Genomic DNA, 26,967 nt, shown 5'->3' on the forward strand with positions numbered 1-26,967 from the left:
CAAATGTAATTACTATTTACAGATTACCATTATCCTCTGTTGTCCACTACTTGCCTTCCAAGCTGATAGTCAGGCTGTAAGCAATGCAGGACATGTAAAGAAAGTTGTGTCCAGAAGTCCTTTATCGATTTCCTGACCGGTTTCAGCCAGTTAGTGACTTTATGTTCGAAGAACCAACCAAAAGCACTGAACTGAACTACCTGACCAACAAACCAGTTCATTCATGAACTGAACAAGTTAACCGACCTTGTCTAAATTAATCAAAGAGTGACTGACCAGCCAACCATTAATTAAAAGTTAAGGCTGACAAACTGACAGAAAAAAATGTACCAAACTGGCTAATTGAACAAATAGTTTGACCCTCTTGTTAAATCGACTCTTTCATCAATTTTTCCTCAGACGTTGTGTGATCAACTTTCCAGTTAACTGATGAAGTGACAGAACTCACTGACCAACTACTGAATAAAACCAATTAACTACCCAACTAAACTATTAAACTACTAAACTACTGACCGACCGACTTACCAGGTAACTGAAGTACAAACCAACCCAAGAATTTCACTGAAGTTACTTAACTCAAAGAGCAACTGCTACAATGGTTTAACTGACTGAACTGGCCAACTGATCACTAATCAGTTAGCTGCCTGTTTCTTAGTTAACTCCGTACAGAGCCTTCAGATGCAGTTATGATGATTCTGTCGCGCTTTCCCCTTTTCCTTGATCCTCTGTTGATCTTAGTAAAAAGAGGGTGGAGCCGAGCTACTGTGTACACACACACACACACACACACATGCACACGCGCACACGCACACACACACACACACACACACACACTCACTCATACACACTCACATCCTCACCCACACACCCTTATCAGTTAGAAAATGCAGAGCAGGTCAGCCTCAGGTCAGGCTGTGTTCATGTGTGTGTGTGTCTGTGTGTGTGTGTGTGTGTGTGTGTAGGTAGTAGTGGTATAACAGGAAGTAAGAAAGGAAAATATTGAATGTTACATTTCCGTCATGCAAAGTTGAAACAAAACTGACTCTACCATGTGATGTAAAACTGTTAGCATTGTGCTATTTCTAATAAGGTTTACTTTTAATCAGTCGATCGTCTCAGCTAGATATTGAAATGCTACAGTTTCAGTATATAAGTAGCTATAGTGTAATGTTACAAATTAGACTAATACTAAGCTGTTTAGTTAAGCCACTATTTAAGTCATCATGTCTCATGAAATCAGTTAGTTGCAGATGTTAAATCTTATCTCTTGTTTCTGTGGTGAACACTGTTTTTTGTGCAGGCACTGCATGAACTGGTGGCTTTATGCATCCAGTGATAAGATGAATGATTTGGTATTTACCTCAGCCAATGAGAATAGTTCTGCTCCCTCAGCAGTTTTTCCCAGCTACGATCTGATTTATTAAGGGGCTGCCCTAGTTAACAAGGTTTTTGAAATAGGACCTGATTATCTGGAGAGGTCTCCTTCTTTATACAACAAACACCCCTGTGATCCAAAAAGGGAATCACATCATAGAGTACATTCATGCAAAAATGAACCCTTGTTTTACTCTCTCTAGGGCGTGTCTAAAAGAGCTGCAGGCATAGTTCACACTATTTCTGGATAAGTAGCTAATCTGTGGTTCTTATTCTCTATTTATCTCTATAAAAAGATATCTGCATGCAAGTGCAGCTAAGAGTCCCTTCCAGAAAAAATATTTCAACGTGAGTGACAGATCTGCTTGATGCTGATGATGACAAATCAGCGTTTTGATTTCCACACATCCTGGAATGAATCCTGACTTCTATTCAACAAACAAACATTATAAATGGTGTTTCCTTCCCCTCTTGGGAACAGACTAACAGAGCTTTCATTTTTTACTTTTTTAACCATATGTATCATGGTGGTGTTATTTCTGCAAACGTAAGTCCCAATAACTGTAAGTAAGTCACAGGAAAATATGTTTCTTTATCAGGATTATACCGCTGAGGAAAGCCTGATTGAAGCCGCTGTGCAACTTACTATTTACAGATATACTGAAACTCACCAGAAACAGATGAAAGGGCGCTTCCCCTTTAGGATGTTATGAACCAAGAAATGGCAGCGTTTACTTAGCAGACATGCCTGTGGGAAAAAACTCCGCCTCACATTTGATCGGTTGCTGCTCAATTTAAAATGTAAAACAAAGCAGCGCACGGAATATGAAGTCTTGGCTAGAAGTCGCTCTTATGTATCAGGGTACATCCATTCATCCTGATATACATACAGTACATGTTACCATGGTTACAGACTGATCTTTCATACATAAAGAAGAATTGCTCCCTTCACAGCTCGCATGTTCAACAGATGGAGAGAGTACATTTGTATTGTAATGCAGCCTCTGAAATTACACATTTTATCTAAATATGTCACTTTTTTTTTGCTACTCAAAGAGAGGGCTCGTGTGTCCTCAGACTGGGACACAGCTTCTCTATGAGCTCCTGAAGCGTAAGAAAAACTTGAGTATGAATCATTTATTGTTTTAGAAATGGCATAAAGTATATTTGAATGTTTCCTTCTAGACACCCTCCCACGTATTGGAGGGTGTAAGAAAATAGAAATTGTGTGACTGCAGAGATGGGTCGAAAAAGCGTCAATAAATAATAAAGAGAGAGCATCTCCTGGCCTCTCTCAGCTGGTTTAGAGTCTACATGTGTCCGGTCGGTGAAGCATCATGCAGCTCGTGTCGGTGACCTTTAGGCCACGTTAAAGGCCACCTAACCACAACAGCGACAGTTACCATGACAAAACAAGATCCATCACGGGCTCTGCAAGAAAAACTGACAGCAGGAGACAACATTCAGTCAGTCCCATAAAAGAATGACACATGTATCTCTGTTCCTTTCTTTGCTTTAAGAAACACCCAAGAGTTTAAAGAAATGTAGGCAGAGAAAGTTATCTTCTCTCTTAAGATGAATCTGCATTTTACAACTGTCACTTTTAAGCACTTTCAAAGGGGCAAAGGTGCTTCAAAGAAAATAAGCAATCAAGCAAACAATTAAAGCATTAACTATTATTTATCTAAATTAAACAGTTTAAAAGTATGACACAGACTAGGATTGCACAGTCTCCGATATTGGGCTAAAGACAAAGACTGTATAAAACATGGACGTAGGCTCAGTGATGTCACCAGTTGGTTTCTGAAGCGTAGTTTAAAAGCCCAACAATGGTGGTCGCCAAACTGTAAGTTGACCAGAACGTACGTTTAAGACAGCTCAAACAGGTAAAGATGTGGAGTTGAGGCAGGCCTTAAGCCTCCTGGTAATCAGCTACAACAAACCAACCTGTCAGTCAACTCAGCCACGCCTCGATTTATGCAAAACTCTTAGCCTCCAATCCATATGATCAATACAGATGAGTTGTAAAAGAAAATCAACCCCTGTACAGTGCGTGCAAGTTCATCACACTAAAACATTGTGATAAACTATCTCAGTCATACCGCTCAACAAGCAGCAACCCTGTTGATCCATGTCAATGCACCGTGTTTTTATGTTGACTCTTCACCTTTAGTCTGTTCTGTTGTTTGTGCATATTAAGATTATTTTCTACTTTCTTGTATTTTACTTGATTTGCCTTCATGGCTGCCTGCTGTGTGTATTATGTTTGTCTTTTTATAGTTTATAAGCTGCATAAAGCTGTATGTTTCTTTAACACCATTTCACAAGGCAAAATTTCCCCTTAGGGAAAATTTGGTATCTGAACCAATCTTATCCTAACTTCACAATGTTTATCTTCTATATGCAACAGTGTGTATAGTTCACTGGATGAGCGCTGTTGGAGCTAACATCGCAGCATCAGCAGGACAATGACATCACTCCATGTCATGAATTCTTCATCCTGATACACATGATTAGTTTAATAGGGTCGTGCACTGAGCACAGGCACAGATATGAAAGACAACTGGAGCAAGCGGTGGATCCATCCAAACAAAGCGACTTACATTACTGAGATGGAATTTTCCACATTTTTTAGAGCATCCCTCAGAGACTTTATACATGCATGTGTTCGGGTGTTTTCTTGCCCTGGATCAGCATCAGCAGTGGCAACCAAACTGTGCCCACGAACCGCAGCAGAGATTCTCAGAGACATTTGAAATCGCCTCCACCCACTGTAGCTGAATGTGAAAAGGCCAGCGGGGTCCAAACCAATCTGCTGAGACTTTGACACGCTTCCAGTCAGGGACAGCAATCCCCCACGATTCCCAGTGAACCAGAAGGAAGCCCTTAAAATTGATTGAGTTAATATATTGGTTGGGTCTCACCGGAACAAAACACAGATGAACAACTGACGCGGGGATGGAGAGGAGCTCACAGTGAGGCCTAAAGCTCATTACAGAGACACACAGCTAGCATCAGTTTCTCAGGGTCCACTGGTCATACTAACGTTATTACTGCTATAAATTCTGACAACTGAATGTCAATGGGGGGAATGCCGGGTGTCTTTCTGTGTGTGTGTGTGTGTGTGTGTGACCATATTTCCTAACTGCCAATAATAAAAACACAGCCTGTCCACTGTATGCACACTTATCTCTGGAGTCCACTTTAAAACATTTCAACCTGCAGTAACGACATTTCCTCTGTCAGTTATCTGTGTGTTGTTGAATACTGGATTCTGATTGGTCAATTACAGTGTTCTTTTCTCTGTGATTTCTGTCAAGCGGATCTCTCAGTAAGGACGCAGCTCTGATCAGAGAGTTTCGAGGACTCTGCTCAGGTATCAGTGCACAAAATGTATACTGTCAATCCCTTATCTTTGGCAAAAAAAAACAACAAGAAGGAAAGAGCGCAGCAAACGATTCAAAGAACCGAAAGGCAGTTAGAGAGAAAGTGCCAACATTGAAGAAGAGACTTTAAATGACCATAAAAGAAATGATGGTTTGGACTATGGCAGTGCTTAAAGGCTGGTTAATTTATAAGAAAATGTCGACTCACATCGACGGTTATAAGGCAGAAAACGATAATCATGTGCCAGAGTGATCCTCGCGATCTAAATCACCTCGTCTCACTACAGCATCGATTTCAATTCTCAGTTTTCAACCCAGTTTCCAGCAGAGTTCGGTCGCTGTGGAAAACGATATTAAAATCAGAATGTGACGATTTTCACACTAAACCTGATAACTGAACCCCAATGGCTAATGGAAAAAAACACAAAGACAACAAATCTAAAGAAATGTCAAAAAGTTGATGCCAGCACCAGGTCACGTGACCGCTGGAACAGGGTCATGTTTACAACTCAACCCCTCTTTCTATAACAACACTCCCTCTAAATGATCACATGTAGCCAATGGGGTGCCGGTAGCCTAGGTGTTATTGCACGCACTTCATGTACAGAGGCTATAGTCCTTCAAGCGGGCAGCCCGGGTTCGAATCTGACCTGTGGTTCCTTTCCCGAATGTCATTCCCCACTCTCTCTCTCCCCAATTTTTTTCTCTATCCCCTGTCCTATCTCTAAATAAAGCAAATTAAAAAAAACAACTTATCACAGCCAATAAGGATACAGAGCTGGGATCGGCTCCATCCCCCCGAATCCAAACGGGAAAACCAGTATATATAATGGACGGATGGATGGATGTATAAATTATGAAGGATACAGTAGATTGCTATGTGTCAGAATCCTGCATCATACACACACTTTCAGTCCTTAAAATATAAATATTTCTTACATTTAAATAATATAACTAATAAAAATATATCAGTTTTCTCTTCCAGGTTTGAGTTCACTTAATAATATTAATAATAAAATATAAAGCTTACTTGAGGTCCTTATTAATTATTTGAATTTCCTGGTGTTCAGATAAAATATAGATGAGACTGAAGATTCCTTCATTTACAGTAAGCTTTACAGTTTGTTTCTTTTGTTTGTGTGTTAAGTAGAGACTTACCACTCAGAAGAATAAAAAAAGAAGTCTTTACAAACTTCAAATCTCTCCAGGTGTCGGCTCAATTCGATCTAAATCTTCCGCACTAGTGTCTGAAGAGCCTTAGCAGAGCTGAAGGTGGAAAACAATCGGTCAGTCATGCACTTTTTATTACAGCCCTGTTCAAAACACTGGAGGAATTTTTTTTTCTCTCCCATTTTAAACTGTTTACCCAGGGAGAGACACTCAGCAGAACACGACAAGAGACTCTTTCTCCCTGTAAGAGGAAACATGACAGCTCGTAAGTGAAAGGTCAGCAGTTCAAATCCCAGCAGGAAGACGAAGCTACGCCTGACAAATATAAGATGTTTTTCTTTTTCATCAATAGTATGTGTAATGTACAGACTAACAGCAGAGCTCAAAAAACCTCCATCACTGTGGAAATGTCTCTTTAAATGAAACATGACATCACTAATGAGCAGTACATACAAGTCAGGTTAGACATTTGAGTCAGATGGTAATAATGCTAAAGCAAATCTTTAACTGCATTACAAAGCACTTATCTTTCCCTTTTTAATATATACTACATCTGAACTTTTTGATTCCAGAGGCTGATTTAGTCAAGTTTTGCAGCTTCTTAATGTTAAAAATGAAACCCTACAGTAACTTACTGTGAGTCAGGAAGACTATATATCACATTAACGGTTGTTGTTGTTTTTTATTTCTCATTCATCCCTTTCAACTCACATGTCATGATGTCATCATCTTGGGCTGTTTTTGGTAAATCAGCTGTTTCATCAGCTGCTCTCATCTGTCCAATAGCGTGGTGTCTGACCCTCATCGTTATCATCTTTCTGCTCCGATTTTAAATATGCTTTTTAGTTCCTTCATGCTGCCGCTGCTACACACACCCCTCCCTCTCCCCATCTCCGCCCAGTCATCACAGAATCATCATCCATCAATTCATCGTCCATCTGGTCTCAGCAACTCATCAGCCACCACCAACACCCACATCGAGTGTCCGGACTCCACGGGGGGATTTATCGTGCTGCCGCTCTGTGCAGTCACCCGTCAGTCCAGAGATCTACTGTCAAACCATACCATCGTATCATTATATGATAAAATGTACAGTATAAACAATATTCTCTTCATGCACCTGTCTCTCTTGATGAACTAACTTACTAAATGGTGATAAACGGTCGTGAGACGACGTGGTAGCGTTGCATAGATTAGGTGCTTTATTCAGTCAAGGCTGTAAACAACAAACACGACACACAGCCATTTTCACAACCACTAATCTCAAACAGAAACCTATCAAGACACTTTATACTGCAATTTAAAAAAACACTCTAATCGTGTTTCTTGGAGAGTGGGCTTAAGGGAATTGCAATCTACAGTAAATACTGTTCTCTTAAACGTCTTTGTACCAGGCACAGCAATGAAAAGTTCTGTTTCTTTCATTTTTTGGAACACGCAGAGGAGGGGTTTGTTCTGTCAGCTTCAGAAGAGTAAATACAGCACACCTGTTTCAAGACATCAACAAAATTAAAGGCTCAAAAATTTAGATTTTCAGATATCAGCAGATATGAGCATTATATAACTATTGGGGAATATTTCTTGCAATATGTGCAGACATGATATTATTTTCTTAATACACTAAAAGGCAGGGTTGGTAACTTTTGAAAACTAGCATGATTTTGAAAGTAGCATTCCCTCAGTGCTCCGTCAGGGAGGCGTCTGATTGGTTCATCAGATTGGTACCTCGTGGCAGACATTGGTCAAAATTTTTACAGGCTTACAAACTGATACAGATGACGGATTTTCTTAGTTCCTTTTTCAGAGAACATGAGTTATTAATTTCTGTCAGGACCTAAAGACAATTTCAACCCAAAACTTAAAAAGTGGATCTGGAGAAAATTACCAACCATGACTTTAATATCAGAGAACACTGCTGCGGTACTTTTGTATTGTCAGAACTGGCACAGACATTTCAAATAGAAAAACAGCTATCATCATGGCAGCTCTGAAACTACAATACTCGTCTCCATATGTGTTACAGACAGTTTTTCCCCTGAACATTGGCAGAGCATTGGTCTCATAGATTTTCGACTGGGCATGCTGAGAAAAGAATGAAGCAATTGTTAAAAAAAAAAAAAAAAAAGCCTAGTTATGTCACTTCTTAAATGAAACACATCCTGCATGACATCATCATGCTGCGCCTTAACAACAGTTCCTCACAAACTGAAGGAGAACAGGTGCTATCTGTTTAGAAACACAGAGACAAAATGTGACAGACGTCGTTGTTTCCTGTCAGCACAAAGGAGAATTGTAGCGGAACAGCTGATCGTCATGTCATAATGTCGTGCTCGTCACAGGCCACAGAGACGTTATAGCAGCAAATTGCACTTGCTGATGTAACGACCACATCCTGTTTTGGATGAACACCACAGCTCCAGAAACAGCAGATTAATGATTTATTGATAGATTTGTGATAGGATGACGGCATGCATTCACAGGATTTAGGATTTTAAAATACTCAAATACTTAATAATTACAGAACCTCATCAGACTTTTTCCCAAACTATCAATACAGGCCGCCAAACAGACGACTAGTCACTTAAATACAGCCTGCTACTTTCTTCTCTTGTCATGAGATAGTTTTGCAGCCTGAGAGCTGCAGCTGAGGCAGGTCTTAAGTCTCTTGACACACCGTTACATCACGCAATCAGGTCAGCTACACGCCTTATTGTGAATAACCTTTATCCATCATAAAATCAAAACGGATCAGTTATCAAAAATTCTGTGCAGTGAGCACAAGATCACCTGTTGTAAATAGAACATTTTAAAAAAGTGGCTCACTGTGAAATGTGGCGATTGTAAAGTGAAAAAAACAGAGCTATTTCTTTAAAAATGATCAAGCCGTGACATTTAAATCCTCGCCGTCTGTGCTAACGGTAAAAAACGTTTACAGCTCTTCACGCTGTGGTTGTCGCTACAGGAGACTCTGGAAGGAGAGAAGTCGTAAACTTCAAACCACTTTTCTGTCACAAAAATGTCATTGCTGCTTCTCGAGTTGTCGCTCATGGCTAACCGACCGAGCTAAACTTGCTAATCAGTTTGTGAGTGTGGCAGAGACTGACTGATGCTGCAGCTGATGGTAACAGAACGAAGGTGCGAGTAGGCGTGTCTTTCTCAGCATATCAAAATGGCACGTTTAAATTGAGACTTTGAAGTTCAGTTTCTTGAAGGATTAAGCTGAGAAGGTTTATCTTGACACTCTGTTGTGTTATTTTTTTAAATAAAAATATCGATATCAGTATCAAGGCAAAAAATCCCACATCAGTCTCGACCTACTGCATAAAGGTTTACACCGTGTACAAAAAAAGTCTAGTTCCTCCATAAAGACAAACAGTAAAGAGTTCAGAAAGTGTTCATGTGGTCATTAAACCTTACACTGCTTGAGTTTTGAAAAATGTGTTCCACGTCTAGAGATATGAAAATATGTGTAAAGACAGACGTGTTGGTTGTCAAGGCCGTTCCTCTTCATGGAGACGGTCTCGGAATTCAATCGAATTAATTGAAGGAAGAAAAAAAACAAAAGAAAACATGTCAGCTTTAACTAAGAAAGAAGGTTAAATTAAGAAGGAAATGAAGGAGAAGAGACAGAGGATAAAGAAAGGAAGGAGAGGCTGACGACAACACTTCAGTTTAAAAATGCATGAGTCTCCAGCCTCCAGCAGATTGCCTGTGTGTGTGTGTGTGTGTGTGTGTGTGTGTGTGTGTGTGTGTGTGTGTGTGTGTGTGTGTGTGGAGCAGCAGCGTGGTGTTAGCATTTAACAGAGGCAGAATGAAGAACAGATAAAGAACAGTTTAGCGAGTCATCTCACATCATGTGCTCATGTCGCACACAACCTGCTGATGTTCTTGAATGTGAGACAGGAAGAGATGCCTCTGTTTGCCTCATAGTAATAATTCACATCAGCTGAAGCTCAGGGAGAAAGAGTCACAAGTCCCACAATGAGGAGGAGGAGGAGGAGATAACAACAGCCGGAACTAGGAGAGATAGAGGAGGAGAGGAAAGAGCAGATGATGAAGCAGGATGGAAAGATGGGATTTGAGGAGGGGGAGAAGGAGGGGGAAAGAAAGACATAAGCAGGAGTATTAAAAACAAGGAAGAGTGGAACAGAAGAAAAGAAAAGAATGCATGCTTTAGATGTAGCTAGAGGAAAATGGCAAGAAAAAGGAAAAGAAGAGCGACAAATGAAGAAGCGGTCCGAGTGTGCTAATGTGTTACTGGTGATAAAAAATGAAGCCAAAGTGTAAAAGCAGACTGCAAAACCTCAAGTGTCCACTTGAAGCTGGCTCCAAAGCCAAGAAAACCTCATTCAGTCCCATACTAAAATGCATTTCAGCAGAACACAACATGCCTGTTGTTTATTGCCTGGTTTAAAAACACATTTTGTGTCAATGCCTAATTTCTTCATTGATATTGAGCAACTCATTGGTTTTGATTTTTTTAACCAAAGAGTTAAGCATACATTCACATAACTAGGAGCACTGCTCAGTGGAGTGACAGGTGGACGTGTTGTAGCTGTTTGATTTTGACACACTGCTCAGCAGGGAGCGCACCAGAGCGAACAGACCAACTTCCATATTATGGTCCGCACCGGGACTTGAACCGGCGACCCTCAGGTTACTCCCACTGACAGGAGGCTTAAGGCCCACCTCAAATCCACTTCTAAGACTCTTTCTAGACTGATTGAAAGGAATTGGAAGATCCTTAATGGTGGAGGAATGATTTCTGGGTCAGTCGGATGCTCCAATTAATGTAATGACAGGCACCAATAACTGAACTTTTCTTGTATTGTGTGAAATCTGTGCCTGTTATTTATCTGCCTGTTATTTAATGTCTGTTTTTGATAACTCTGCACTATCTGCGTTTAAAACATTGCTTTACATATAAACAACACAACTTCAGAAGGTCAACACTTTTTTATTTTTTTATATTCAGGTCTAATTAAAGGTTTTTTTGTCAACTGTTTATAGATTCTTGCTTTAAATCTCACATATTTTTATCCCTGCACGGGTCATGTACATTTCTTGTATAAGTCTATTTTTAATTGCACAGTTTAAGTTTGATTCATCTAGAGGTATTCTTTAAATCTTTTTTCAGGTTAATATATATGTATGGGAGGGGGTTTAATTTGTAACAAATGTTTCATGTCATGTACGTCTTTGTAACCTGCTACTGGATGCTTTGAATTTCCCTCTGGATCAATAAAGTATCTATCGATCCATCTAAAACTATTTTTCTTTGGTGCACTGTATGGCACATAGTTCAGCTGCAGCTATCTTTTAATTTGATTGACTTTACATAATTTGCAGCCATGTTGATAAAATCATGCACTTCTGCACATCTTGAAAAATGATGAGGGGGAACACTCCTAAATGTATTTAAATCAAAGCCCTCCGTGCTCTGAATAGTAGTAAATAGTAACTTTAGTGCGGATGTATCGATGAGAACTGTAATGACCCCCCGTGGATTCAGATCTAAACCACCACAGTCATAAATAATGAAATCCTACTTCAAACCATTCAGTGCATCTCATTGACTTTAATGAGTGATGTTAGCATGTTAACTGACATTGTGAGACATCGATATTTTCACAGTTAATAATGCAGAGGAGCAAAGGGAGAAGGGTGCTTCAAATGCAGCTTGAATGATGAAGAAAATCTGTTCTGTTGCTGTGGAGATATCTACAAACTGCCCTGCCCACAAACGTGATGGTTTGATGGTCACTGAGGTGCTGCTTGTTCATTTCAGGTTACTGATTCAGGAAAACAGACAACAACAAAAAAAGGTTGCAAAGGAAATAAAACCTTGGGAAGTGTCAAAGTCTGACTATCGACTAGAGCAATGCGTAACCACATTTAACAAAGCATGTGGATGTTAACCTGCAGGGAGGACTGAAAGCTGGCAGTGCTAGAACACTCAGAACATTAGCAACAATCAGAAAACACATAACACCATTGACCTGCACACAATATAAATTAAATTGTGCTCAAATCTTAAAGAGACAGTAGCTGAAATTAACCGTTTCAAGCAGAGGCTGAAGTGAGGGATTTTACTGACGCCTGTATCAGATAATTAAGGAGTTTTTTTCAGCTACACACATCGCACTGCTACTCAATAGATGTCCCAGACTGACATCTTTAAAGGTAAAAGAGAGTATTATAGATCTCCTTTAAGTTATTCGGTAAATGGAGACCACGTCCACACAGGGGACAGGAAGTGCATTTCATTGCTTGGCACTGTGTGGAGTTGTGGCAGTCCGCCATTTTTATTGGAGAGAATCTTTAGCTATAGGAAGTTAAACAATGTTGTTATTGTTGCTTCTTTAAATATGTGATGTACTCCTAGCTATTGAAACAGCACAGTGAAGTGTCAGAAAGAGAAACGCCTTTCAATTAGGTGCTAAGTCCTTTTTTTTCTGCGCTGCTTTTAGTTGAATAAAGTTTTCTACCAAATCTTGGCGCAGCTTTCTCTGAAAAGACAAAAATCTGGTTTGGACTGCCAGTTCAAAAACACGCCTTCATTACGAGCAATTAAAACCATTAATCATTCGGTATAAGACACAAGATGATCAAATTAGGAGCCAACACCTCTCCTCCGTCCTCTGAGTGAGCGCAGTAGGAGGGATGGCAGCATCAGATGTAGCATCGTGACCACTAACTCTTTGCACTTGAAAAACAACTCTGCACCTCTCCTCCTCCTCCTCCTCGTCCTCCTCCTCGTTTTCTCTCCCTTCTTCACCTTCTAGCTCCCTTCTCTCCTTCTGGCTCCGTCACCAGGCAACTAGCCTTTCCTCCCTCTCTCTGCTGTTTTTTTTTTTTTTTTCCTTTCTCTCGTCTTTGTCACTCCCTATTTTCACAAGCATTAAACCTCCCTCTGTCTCAGGCTGTGCATTAGATGTACACTCACAACAGGTTGTTTTTTTTTTTGTCTTAAGCACGATTCCATCTCCACTTAAACACACTCCAGCCGTACCTTATTGTTTTCTGAAACATCAACTCTCACAGCCTCTAGTGTCTGCATCGTGTGTCGTGATGGAGAAACCTGTGTCAGAAACATATAACCTCATCTGCATTGAGAGGATGACATCGATTGTACAGGATACTGTGTGTAAAATGTGAAATACTGACCATGTCTACACGATCTTATCAACTTCATTTACTTCTTTAGCTAAAATCTGCTAACAAGAGAATGCTTTACAAAATAACAGTTCTATTTAATTACTCCTTTCAAAATTTCAAGGCAAGGACAGGCAAGATGGTTTGTAGAGCACCATTCATCCAGAAAGCAACTTCAAGTGCTTTACACAGATAAAGAACACAGCATTCACACAACTTCCAAACTCCATTCGATCTGCAGAGTCCCTCTGCACCTTTAAGAAAAAGCTAAAGAGCCAGCTCTTTCATGAATACCTACTAACTTAATGATGATGGTCTCCATATTATTGATGATGATGATGGTAATGACGATGGTTTTTGTTTGATAACGACGACTTATAAGATGGTTTCTATACTGATTAGAGCTCTCAAGAACTGCCCTCAATGTTGTGCTTTGCCTCTGGTCACTTCCTGTCAGCACCTGTGTGTCCAATCAGACTCAAAGCTGATCGTTTGCTCTTACTGACATTGTTCCCTTTTTTCTAGATCCTTGTGTTGTACTGTAATTGTAGAATTTAAGACACAATTAAGCAAAAATACGATATTAAAATACAACCATTGGTTTTACCCCCTATAAGTTGGTGAATGTTTAGGTCTAGCTGACAGTGCTTTCACGTAATCTTCTTCAGGAAAAAAAATCACTGCGAATTTAGAGCTGTGTGAATGTTGTACATGGAGAGGTGATGTTTATATTCAGTGCAGCCACAGAGGTCAACCTAACAGAAGGTGTTAAAACATATACAAAGGCATCTCTTACAAAGAGAAGTATGATTCCAGGGTCAACTTTAAAAAAAAATCTGAACTTTCCCTTTAACACCAGCATCAGTGTGTTTCATTAGAGAGCAGTCATTTAATTCACCGCTCAAAACTTTATGACTTGATGTCTAAAGCAGAGGTATTTATTCTTTCAAACTCCTTAATACAACTTTCTGTCACTCTCCATCCTTTCTTTCGTCTCCTCTCTCTCTCTCTTTGAATTTCATTCATCCCTGGCTCATCCTGCTTTCTGCCCCTCTCTCTCTCTCTCTCTCTCTCTCTCTCACTCGACGCTCTTTGGCTCCACTTGAATCTGAACGAGCAGAGTTTTCCCTTGAAGCTTTTCCCGACAAAGAGCCGTGCAGAGACTGACGTGCATGAAGCAAATTACTCACAGCAATACGATACAGAGAGAGAAAAGGGAGAGAGAAGATACTGTAGGAGAGGAGAGGAGAGGAGAGGAGAGATAATCACTGCTTCAACAACTTGAAGAAGGAAAAAATATCAGATGTGATTAAATAAAAAAAAAATCTTCAAACAAATTCTTCAAACTGGCTTGTTATGTACTTTTCAAAACTGAATACTAATTTATAAAGGATACTTGAGGAGCTTCCCATCCTAACATTTCATCTCACGAGCATCCACTTAGTTATAAAGTCTCTGTGACGACCCTGAGGTTGTCCTGATTGGTGTATAGTTGTTACTAATCCTGTGTTTCTGTGTAACCGGTACATTGTGAGTGGAGAAAGGGCTCATTGGGTCGATCACATGTATTAATAATATTCAAACAATACATATGATGTTGACTCAACTTCAATATTTTTTTTAATCCAGTGAGTCGGTTCTACAACGGAGGATTAGGGCCACGTTAAAAAAAAAAATAATAATAATTTTGAGGTTAAAGTCGTAAATTTACGACTTTAACCTCAAAAAGAAAAGAGAAATTAACATGGCCCTAATCCTCCGTCGTATCGTTTGAGAGTTTGGGAAAAACTAATTCCAGTTGTTGTAAGGAAATATTGCATTACTTTGAAAACATCAACTTGACCTCCTTATCATTTAATCATCCCCTTTACTTCATGATGTTGAAATTTATGCATGCAAATCAAGCATTTTATTACTTTTAGCAGAACACCATAGTGTAATAACCGTTTTCCCATGCAGTGTTTCACAATCATTAGCAACAGATTACGGCCCCTTATTGTCTAATTTTACTATAATAAATCAAGCTAATAGCTGTTTAGCATTTTGTTAATTAAGGAATTACTCTGTTCTCTATCCTCACACACATGTAGAGTAAAAAAGAAACAAAGAAAGGAAAGAAATTAACAAAAAAACTGTCAAGGCAGCACTTTAATAATCATGACTCCATCGCTGCCTGACTCCTGTCTGTCAAAGTTAAGAAAGCACAGAAGAAATATTTTAAAATGGCAAGAAAAAAATCATGATGTCAAGGTTTTTTTTCCCACAGTTGTCTCCAGCTCTGCCTCCTGGTGCTCATCTCTGTGTTACAAACTCTTTGATTCTGAGGTATTTCAAAGTCTAAGCTCACAGTTACACAAAAGAAAAAGCCTCTGTGTGAAAGAAGAAGGTGTGCAGACACACAGAGAAAGAACTGAATAATTAATCCAGTTAAAGAAATATACAAGAGGAGTGAGTGATGCAAAGACAAGAGAAGAGTACAGATTGTGTTTATAGACCCATCATGGTGCTTCAAGGCGGTGACTTAGATCTCATTACGTTTTACTTTATTAATCCATGGTGCCGACTTGATCTGATGCTTTCCTCTTCTTTATCAAGAACTGTTTTCGTTACAGGGATAATAAATCAGACACAACCTGTTACACATGAAGACAAGTCCTTTGAGGACTCTGAGGACCAACGCTTTGAATCCATCAATTATTAAGAAGAGAAAGTTATTCTTAAGACTGGGTGTCTTTAGGGCAGCAGCTAAGTTATTGTCTAATATCAATAAATATTGCTATTATTTTCTTAATTCATGTCAATAAGACATCAGAGAGCTGTGATAAGGGACCATCACTGCAGCATTTATTGAAAGCCAAATGCAAAGTCAATAAAATGATGTGAGTCCAATCAGACAAACCAAATATATCCAATTAACATCAACGTACCAACAAGCAGCAGAAGACTGTAGTAATCTGAGTCACATATGATTTTCTGACATTGAACTATACTGGAGTCATGAACTCATTGAACTCAGAGCCGCCATGACAGACACATTGTTGCCGTGGAAACACCGGATGTTACATCAAAGACCCCTACAGGAAGCGTGAGCTGCTACTGAAAGCTGTCGTAATGTTGCTGTATGTGCTGCTGTGATAAAAACGTCGTGTTAATTATACTTCCATTAGCTCGTCGGTAAACATATTCTCTTCCTCAGGTCGGTTTCACCCGATGTCTTCACTACGGTCAACACAGAGTTCGTTTTCATCGGTCTAAACATCTACTTTTGTTCTTGTATCGATTCAGAGCCCCCTGGTGGTGGAACTGACATACTGTGCCTTTAACTACTAGTGAGGAAGACAGCAGATATTTGATCACACTTGTGTAAAGTGAGGCTTAGCAGTGATTGAGTTTAAACCATAGCAGAACATTTTAAAACAACTCCTCATGACTCAATTAGAAGAAAAACAAATCAGTCAAAAAAGGTGACAAGGAGACGGGACATACAGAAAAACAATCCTTAATCTGTGTTCTGCTGTTCAGAGAGTAGATCATAAAGGATGCACAAGCAGCATCCATCTATCCAACAGACACTTCAGAGAACCTCTGATGTCTATAAATCAACATTAGCCTCCATCATTAAAACGGCTCTACACTGTGAGGAGTTCACCATCATGAGTAGAAGTAATCCGGGTATTTATGAGCGCGGATAAAAGTGCCCACAGAGAGGAGAGGATGTACTGCCGAGCTGATTTACTGGCCAGAAGAACAGTATTCATTATTGATCAAAGACTCATACACACATCTCTCTTCTTCTCCCTCTGTTAATCCGTCCACGTCTGCGTGTTTCTGTGTGATGCACGAGGCTTTTGAGAAATGTATTTTTGATAAGATTCTACTCAGGAATTTAAGTCTCAGAGTTTTGTTTTTTTTATTTCTCATTAGACGTCTTTGCTCCATAGAAGGAAAAGTCCTTAAATCCCCCCCCCCCAAAAAAAAAAACCCAGTTCACATGTCAGTGTTGGGACTAACTCGTTACTAAGTAATGCATTACTGCTGTAACACCACTATTTGCAGTAACTATAGTAACGGATAAGTTACTTTCCAGATAATGCCGTCAGAATTACTGTCATTTAAAGCACTCGTTACTCGTTACTTTGTGTGAAACAGCCGACAACAATAAGAGGGCCAGGTGACGCTGACGTCAGCACAGCAGCATCCTGGGAGAATGAACTAAGTATGCTCTAAAACACAGGTTCTCAACTGGTGGGTCGGGACCCAAAAGTGGGTCACGGAGGTGTTTTCAGTGGGCCTGGAAGAAAGCTTCTCAAAGCTTGTCAAAAATTCTAAAAAGTGTCTTTTTAACAAGATGACTTTGTTCAGTTGCTTCGTTCTATTCTGCTTTGAACCGTCCGAGGTCCAAACTGCACAACTTTTCAATAAATAAAACCTGATTGATTGAAAAATATCAGAAATTTGGGGTCGCGGTTCTTCATGAAGGAGTTGGTGGTCGGTCCTGAGGCTCCACCAGTTTAGAACCACTGCTCTAAACAAACACAGGAAGGTGATCATTCAGCTATGAGCTCTCTGTCACAGAAATACCCACATTATTTTTCTCTGCTCGAGTTAAACGACTAGAATAAAAGCAGTAGAGCTGGGTATCGTCCACAACATCACAGTTCAATTTGATTTTGATTCTTTGGGTCACCATTCGATATCGATATCAATTCGATATTGGTCAATATGCTTCGATATTAATTAAATATTACACATAGATGAGAGAAATACCCAGATAACTACTCACAGTACCTTCTTCTATTTGTTAAATAATTATGTGTTTGTATTTGTTTAAAACAAACCGACTCAAAAATGTATTTTATCATTGCATTATTCTGTAATAAAAAAGGAATAATGATATTTTCAGGAGATTTCTGCTAGTGTGAAGGCACTATAAATAAACATGTCCTCACGTGAACATTAAAGGCTTTATATGTGATTTTTCACACTTAAATATAATAGAAATCAAGTATATCCTCTGAAAATAACTCTGTGAGTCATGACTGTCTACAATGAGTGTAACACCCGAGTCCCACTGTCTGTGATGTTTTCAGAGTTTTCAGAGTCATATCTTCAGTTTGTTTACATCGCCGGGACGGCCGGATGACTCCTCCCCTCGTGTATAAAAGTTGTTTAATTGAGGGACTAGAGAAAAGAAGAATAACATACTGTACTCACTGCTTAACTGTGTTTCTAGATCACGCTCATTTCAGGTAAATTTACATGCAGCGTGAAGATACGAGCATGATAAAGATCGCTAGCATTAGCATGCTAACACAACAATGCAGCACGAGTTGTTTTGGTTTCATGCTGGTGCTCAAGAGCGACATCTACTGGATGAAAAAATCACATATAAAGCCTTTAAATAAAACAGTAACTCGTTACTTTAATGATGCAATAACTCTGTTAGTCTCAGTTACTTTTTGACAGTAATAACTCGTAACTGTAACTAGTTAAGATCAGTAACATGCCAAACTCTGGTCATACAACAAGCCATACCTTGTTTTCTGATTCTATCAGAATGACAAAGTGAGTGTGTTTTCATGGATTTGAGTTCCTGTTTATGAGCCTTATCCTGGTATTGATTATATTCAGGATATGGTTGTTACCTCCAGTCACTTTTTATTTCCACATATGTCTATAAATTGAAAATGATGGATAAATGGTGTTTTGTTTCTCTATCTGCAAGATAATCATGTGTAGTTTCATCCTTTCACATGGAAATGCACCTCATTCAAATTTCGACCTCTTGCAGCATTTGAATATTTTGCATAACATTTGCTCATCAGTTGAATTCCACGTATCTTACTCTCTCTCTTTTGTTCTGTGTCTGTACTCTGAGTCGTTCCTCAGTCCTTTAAAGCCTGTCTTTGCCTCTCGTGTTTATCTGACTGGAAGTGATACGGACTGACTGGCTGGACCGAGCGAGACACTGGAGATCAAATTGTTAACCTGAATATGTCACACCGTCTCCATCCTTACACGACCAGAGAACAACTACAAATACCACAAAGAACTACAAACACCACAAAGAGCTTTAAACACCACGCCGGGTTGAAGTGGTGCCAGAAGGGATGCTGCCAAAATCAATCAACCATCGACGTCTGCTCTTCACACAGCCTAATTAATGTGTCGATGATTTAGAGACACAATGATGTAAAGAGCATGGTGCACTGTGCTTATACCAAGCAAAATCAAAGATCTGTCAAGCTGTATAGAGAAGTGGACGCTTGGTTTCTAGAGTGAAGCCCCTGCAGAATCACCTTAAAGCCCCTTTGAGGAACTTTTAGTTTGTTTTCATTTTGGCGCCCCCTGTAGACAAAGCAATAACCTTGTATCTCATTGCTAATCCTGTCCTGTACAGTAGTCTTCCCCAGGTCATCTGTAGTTTTTTGATCAGTAAATTTAATATGAAGTCTGTTTTTAGCAACAATTATTATCCCAATTAATGTCTTCCATAAATACTATGGGATGGGATACCTGTGTTTTTATGAGCTACAACACTTTAATTTAGCGCTCCATGTGTAGCTGAGCTTCATGGGTTTGTTTAACTGAATATACTTAGTAAGAAAATAATGAAGGGAACACAGACGTGTAACTTCTCCAGCTACAGCTTCAGCTTCATTTCAACATACACACATATGCACAGCAAGCCTGATTTCGGCAACAACAACTGCTTTACGGCAGCTACTGTAGCTCTTTAGGGACACATTACTCTGAAAAGGTAAGAGCACATTTAAAAAACAAAACAAAAGACAACTGTAACGTGCAGCGCAAAGTGTCGCTATGAGCTTAAAGCACACGGAGAAACCAGAGGAGACAGACAACGGTCTCACTATACATAATATGCTAACCGTGTTAGCACAGATCGCTGTGATGATACCAGAAGAAGATGAGCACGGCATCCAGACAAGCTATAAATTAAATAACAGCGACTGGAGAAGTGCTCTGGTTATGTGGAAGGAGAAAACGGGAGCGGATGGCGTTTGTCGAGCTGGAGTACAAGCCACAATCATGGCTGACATCAGCCTGATGTTTGAGGAAAGCACAGCAGTAACTGTGCAGAACATCAAAGTGTCCGTTACTACAGACACGTGGACAGCTCTCACCAGCTTTTAGATTTAGATAAGCGCAAAGCTCATCCCTGATAAATACAGATACACCTTGAAAACCCACTTAAAGATGAGATCTGTTATCCTATCTAGCTCTACCCTCTTGTAAATATGTTCACTTTGGCTAAAATACAGGACGGCTGCAGCCAAAAAACCAAACAGGAAGCTATTAGGAAGTGGTTACTAATTCAATTGATGACGACACAATGGCTGCGCACATTTCTAATATACAGGCTGTGATAGATGTAGATAATTTGCTACATGAAAACAGGGGTTCTGAAGCATCCTCATGGCTGCCACAAAATGTATCATCACTAAAAATCGTAGTGCTGCTGATAGCCAATCAGGAAAGCAAACCCACCAAGCTCGACGTGGAGACGAGTGCTACTGCAGTCGAGGCTGCGATCTTATCTTTGCATTAATCATCTGAGGAAGGTTGAATCGTGCTGGCTCTGGTCAATACTCTGCAGGTGGGTGTCAGGAGGAGGAGGAGGAGGAGGTGACAGAGACACCAAAGACAGGGAGTGAGGAGGAAAAGGGCACAGTGGTTAGGGAGAGCCGTCCCAGAGTTAAAAGGTCAGGAGAATCATCACAGACAAAACGCCTCTCGTTTTCTCACACTGTAGTTTCGCTCTGGATAAAACCTCAGAAAGTACAACTGGTTGTTGAAACATCACCATGGAAACTGCTGGTACACCTCAGCAAAGTAAATGACAATGGCATCAGAGGTCTACACGCCTGAACGTTGGCAAAGAGTTTGAGTCCGTATTAATGTCATCTCTGATGCGAGGCAGGGATGAAAGCAGGTTGGTGTTTTTTGTTTTGGATTTTGAAAATTTAAAAAGAAATCAGAGAATCGAAAAAGACCAAGTACTTTGAGTTTTCTGTTGTATCTTTAATCACTCCTTCATCGTACACTGATTTACACAAGGGGAGAGAGAGCTGGTTTGAGATAGGAGCGATAAATTATGCATGGAAAATTAGGGAAACGGGAATTCTGCTAATGAAGTGTTTCCCCATCTTGTGTGCAAAGTGAATCTTAATGGTTGTTTCAAATATCACCATGATGTCAGACTCTGTTGCTCTTCGACTGCCATTTCTGCGTCTTTCTTTTTGACGTCATGTCCTGCCTCCTGAGACCCCCTCCACACCCCCCATAATGACTGATTGATTGACATGAACGCAGCAACACACATAGCCGCTGTGAGGTGATATAGTAATTAGAGAAGTTAAAACATGGAAAATGCAGTACGTCAATGTCTCGCTTTTGCTTTGTCATTGTTGATTAATTTAACTTTTTATGAAAATTTGACAATTAAAAAGCGACTGAGTTAATTGATGCCTTCAGTGTACAATAAAACCAGCGATGATAACAACCCCACGAGCCAAATGTAATCTGTCATTTTCATTACGAGTCCATGAGCGAGGTTTCAGCTCGGATTAATGTCGAGGAACGTTGAAACAATGAAGCTGCCAGAAGCTCAGGGGACGTCCAAAGCACTATCAGACCAGCAGCGTCTGCTTCACTAATGACCTCTGCTGCTTCATCCATGTTTACAAAAGTGATTCATGAATCAACACATACCATGAGTCTGCCAGTGGGATGGAGGGAGATACTCATTACTGTCAGAGTGAAAGAGCAGCTGCTCGCGTGAGGATCTGACGTACTATCACTCATTGAGGGAAACACCTGGATGAACAATCGACTGGGAATTCAAACCAAGAAGCAGATAACGGATGAGGCGATAATTGGATCAATGCCAACAATAATTAGGATTTCTGCAGTAATATTGGACCCTGCACCAGACCCCAATGAACTCCCTCGACCTCTCGGCTAATAGAAGCAGTTGACCACAAACCTCATCCTCTCAGAGTCATCATCACTCACATCATCGAGAGGACGAATCTGTTTAGAACAGATCTGACCTCATAATCATCAGCTTCAGACTCTTCTCGAGTAACGGTCTGTCAGGTACGCATGTGTATGATAAACGGTAGTCAATGTGCGATCACCCATTGGTTCTCAGACTGTGGTTTTGAAGCCTCAAATTTGCCATTAAGAGTGTCACCATGCTGTGTGTCGGGAGCCAGGCCATATTGACCATATTTGGACAGACTGGAAGGCCTGGAGAGGAGTGAGGAGTTTGTAAAAACACAACTATCAAAGTTGCAAAATAGTTGTGTCTCAATTCAGGGGCTGCATCCTTCGAGGAAGACACAGCGTCACAGCGCCGCGCGTCGGAAGGATGTTCTAATTTCAAGGCTCATAAATGCGTCCTACTTTACTCAGGCCACAGATGACACATCTGACGCATCCTAGCTAGTTTCAAGGCAGCTGTAGAGGGTTGCTAGGCGACAGGAGAAGTGCTTAGAAACAAAAGGGTAAGGGCGGGAACAGCTGAAGATACCAACATGAAATCCTCTGTGGACCAAACTGTCTCATTTCAGTTTCGGCCTGAGCGGTCTACACAGGCTACGAAGGCTAGGGTCCTTTGTAGGACGCTACACCTGAACTGGGAAAGTAATTATTTCTCATTAAAAAAAAAAAGATTGCTAGTGTTCTCCACATAAGAAGACACAATGTGGGTTACCTAACAGTATTTCATAATAAAATCAGAGAACTTGTGGAAGGTTAAAAAGACTTGTTGCACAAACTATAATACTTGTAAAAAAAAATGCTTGGATTAAAAAAAAGAATGAATCAGTAAATAAAATAAAGATGGAGATTTAACCAAGTCTATAGGCTGAGGTCAACAGGTGGTTTTCATGAGTTTTTTCAGGCTGTGGCGTTGTGGTTTTACAGGTACTGGGGCTTAATCTCTGCAACCCACAAACATTTTTATCTAAATTTTCTCAGTCAAAATTCTGCCAAACCTTGCTGCTTCTACTACGAGATGCTATCTGTTCACTGTGCTCGTTTACATCCAGGTTGAAGAGTCAGAAGAGAAGGCACATTAACTAGCTAGTAGTGGACGATTGCACTGCAGTTTGAGTATGACCTTTGACCGGCCTCTAGGGACAAAATATTATTGAATTGTTTAACCGTCTAGTAAAGGTCATGTCTTTTAACTGTCAGGTGACTAATTGCTCACCATATGATGGCGCTAATTGCCAAGTATTTGTTTATGTGCTTGTTCATGCTCTGGTCATAAATTAATTTATCTGTGTGTGCCTAACCATAGGAATCAGGATTGTGGGGTTTTTAGTACTGTTTTTCTCTCCTTCAAAAGGTGAGCTGAAGATAGATCGAAAAAAAAGAAATAGAGAAGTGGTGGAGTCACATCAGAGGAGCGAGTTTGTTCAACATTGAGTCACAAGCATGGGTTTATATGGGGTGTTTAAATGGGGCACACGCTCTACAGAGTGAGTTAACAGACCTCTGGGGAGTCACGGCTGTCGTTGGCTTTTCCCAGCGGAGAGGACAGCAGGCTGCCATGTTGAGAAAACTGGTATTTCTAAGTTACCTGGTTCTTTTTTGTTCACATGTGACTTACACAACATCTCATATAGCTTCTTAAGACTAATGATCAGACATCTCAGGTCAACTACCACCATCCATAGAATCTTGTTTTAGTGTGAAACACTTTTCAGCTCTTAGCCATGCTAATGGATTAGCCTTGGTAATTCAACTATTCAGCATGTTTAACTCTTTTGCTCCTTCTCATCTCTATGCTCTTAACCATGTGTGGCTCAAAAAAAAAACAGATGCAGTGGCCTTGATGCAAAACTGAGCCTTCAAACTGTTTACAGAACAATGGCTTCATCCATATCGTGTTGGAGGGGGTTGAGGGTAAGGCTCTGTGTAAAAAAAAAAAAAAAAAAAAAAAAAAGAAGTTTTTTTTACACACCAAACAGGAAAAACTCTCTTTATAGCACTGGCTCTGTCACTGTGATGATGAAACAGGAAATAAAATAAACTGTTTGCAACAAGCACTCCATCTTCTGTTTGTAGTTTGTTGCATGGAGAGTAGGCTACATTCACTGCAACACAGATACAGATGTACAACAACACTGGCTGTACACCTTTTGATTTTGGGCTCATTCCCTCCAACCTGCAGGTAAAGTATGATGTCACGATCACACACGTGCACGCACACCCACACGTACAGCTACAAAACACACTGAAAACCAGCACTACACACACACACACACACACACACACACACACACACACACACACACACACACACACACACACACACACACACACACACAGTAAGCAGTCATTTGCAGAGCAGCACAGGAGGAGGCTTTTTGCATGTGGCTGATAAAGCACAGTGTGGCTTTTGGAGGCTGCAGACACTTTGCTCCTCAGCTGCCCCTCCAGCAGCCCTGCACCGGGGCTATGACTCATACCGCCTTCCCTTCTTCTGATGCTGGGAACGACAATAACACGGAAACCCCAGCAAATAAAACAACAACAACAACCACAACATGCATCAGACACGATGTCCCGGTGCATTTCATTTCCCTTTCTCTTTGGTGCTTACCTTTCTTTGACGTTGAAGTAACTAACTCAGATCTTCCTCTCAGGTGTCTGTTGCTGCTGCTGCTTCTGCTGCTGCTGCCTGGCCAGTTCGTCTCCTCCTCCTCCTCCGAGACGTCGCATCTCTCCCCCCGGTCCTGATGGAGGAGAAAACCCGCTGCAGAGATCACCGGACCTGGAGGGAGGTGTTCGTTGGCAGACTGTTTTTAGGTGACGGGGTTTCAGTGCTGAGGAGTGCTCAAGCGTTCCTCTGAGAGTGCAACCAGTCTGATGGATGTCGCTGGGCTTCCTCGAGGGGTGGAGGGTAGACGCTGGTGACGCATTCAGGGACTCCTAAGAAACTCGGATATGTTCTTTTTTTTTGCAAACATGGCAACTTTCATGTGCCTCTGAATCTGAAGTTACCGGAAATTAAATATGAAGCCTAATGTTAAATTCATGAATTAAACACCACATGTTTATCATAGAACTAGTTCAAATAAATGATACTTAAGATGTGCTGTAATTTGATCGACCATGAGTTCTTGTTTCAACATTTCTTCAAATGTGTCCAGGGGAGCAGTGGTGGTTCTAGACCACTTTTACTGAGGGGGCCAAACTGGGGCCAGTTGTTTTGTCAGAGGGGAACATTAAACCCAGGTGAAAAATAGACAAAGATAATCGCTTTAAAAAATATATATCATGCCAAATAATAACACACATCATTTAATACCATGATTTATATTTGTTTCAGTAACAGTATTCAATATATTGTGAGTCCGGTTGTTGAGTCAAATACTATGTATGTGTTATGAGAGGGGCTCTTCCTTTTGGGGGGGTGGCCACAGGGGGGGCTAAGCTCAGTGTTACAGGGGCACTGGCCCCCGTTGGCCCCTGCCTAGAACCGCTCATGCAGGGGAGCCAGGGGATCACTTCAGCTGTATGAGATGTGGAGTTAGGAAGTTTTACAAATCAAGTCAATGCTGTTGAACCTGAAACCTGAATTCTTTCCAATGGCCAGCATTGGGCCGGATTCCTGGGCTGCAGAAAGACTTCCGTAGTCTTCTATAGATCTTACTTCTCATTTGACTTATTACCTGGGTGAACATTTTCTAAATCAGTTTAAAGTCTCACTTGTTGCGATTGTTTCGAGGCGTTGTCAAGGCAGCATGATGTTCATTTTGTAAATGAAGAGTAAAAATAGAGCATAAGTAGTGTACTCTTTATATATACAGAAGCCCTAAACAGACATATTCATACATTCTATTAAACTCTGTTTTCCGTGATGACAATTACATTTGAATTGCCTTCTTGAGTTCTCAACTTATATTGTTATCTCAGGATAACAACGTTGGTTTTCCTAGTTAATTTCAGCCATTCCAGAAATCTTTAAAGGTAAGCTACTTGTTATCTACTGCCGCTACTCACTGAAAAACCAGCATTGTTATCCCAAGATAACGAGATAAATAAGTCCAGATCACGAGAAAACAACTGCAATTAACTGGTTGTAAAAAAAAAAAATGGATGTTTGCCCATATTAGGCTTCCGGACTTTAGAGCTTGTTTACCTGTGATTGCCCATATTGACATGAACCCATCGCCCACACATGGTCACTTCTGGCACCAAAGAACAAAGCTGGTGAAGTGTCGAACTCATGCTACATATTGTTTTTTAATAACCAGTCAGGTCAGTAAGTCTCGTTCCTCCAATCAGAAACATGCTCAGATCAAATCGGTAAAACTGCACATGCTCAGTTACTCCCACCCACCTCCACAGGAAAGGTAAACAACAAATTCATTTATTGAACTGAAACATGTTTTGGAGATGGGAAGTATCATGAGTATTTTTTTTTCATTTTTCATAAGCTGTAGTTTAATGCATTGATTGGTGAACAGTCCAGGGTGTAACCCCGCCTCTCGCCCAATGTCAGCTGGGTTCGACCCCGAACAGGAAAAGCGGTATAAATAATGGATGGATGTAGTTTTAATGCTATCATAACCTTTAAACAAATTCATAAGATAACTTTTTAATAAGGTTAGCATAAATCAAGCCAGTGTGTCTATAAGCACATGTTCTGTAGTGAGTTTTTAGGGGGCCTTTTAGCCTGTATTTGAACAGGACAGTGTCAGTGATGTAGAGTAAGAAATCAGAACAGAGTGGGGAATGACATGCAGGAAAAGAGCCACAGGTCGGACTTGATCCCGGGCCGCCCGCTTGGAGGACAACACCTCCGTATATGGAGCGCGACCTAACCCCAGACCAACCGCAC

General features: G+C 40.5%; 1 protein-coding gene across 2 annotated transcripts in view; it reads right to left on the reverse strand.

Moving 5' to 3' along the window:
• Positions 1-25,002, reverse strand: part of rab27b (RAB27B, member RAS oncogene family) — a 160,239-nt gene extending 135,237 nt beyond the window's left edge. Inside the window, exons 1-2 of one of the 2 annotated variants that reach the window (XM_061062035.1) lie at positions 24,724-25,002; positions 5,919-6,026 (exon numbers count right to left, since the gene is read on the reverse strand). The gene's annotated coding sequence lies outside the window, so the exon portion shown is untranslated. The remainder of the gene's footprint in view (positions 1-5,918; positions 6,027-24,723) is intronic. The other variant, XM_061062034.1, reaches the window with a different exon arrangement.
• Between the last annotated feature and the right edge of the window lie 1,965 nt (positions 25,003-26,967).

Source organism: Labrus mixtus, chromosome 17 (genome assembly GCF_963584025.1).
Source record: "Labrus mixtus chromosome 17, fLabMix1.1, whole genome shotgun sequence".
In the NCBI taxonomy this organism is placed as follows: Eukaryota; Metazoa; Chordata; class Actinopteri; order Labriformes; family Labridae; genus Labrus; species Labrus mixtus.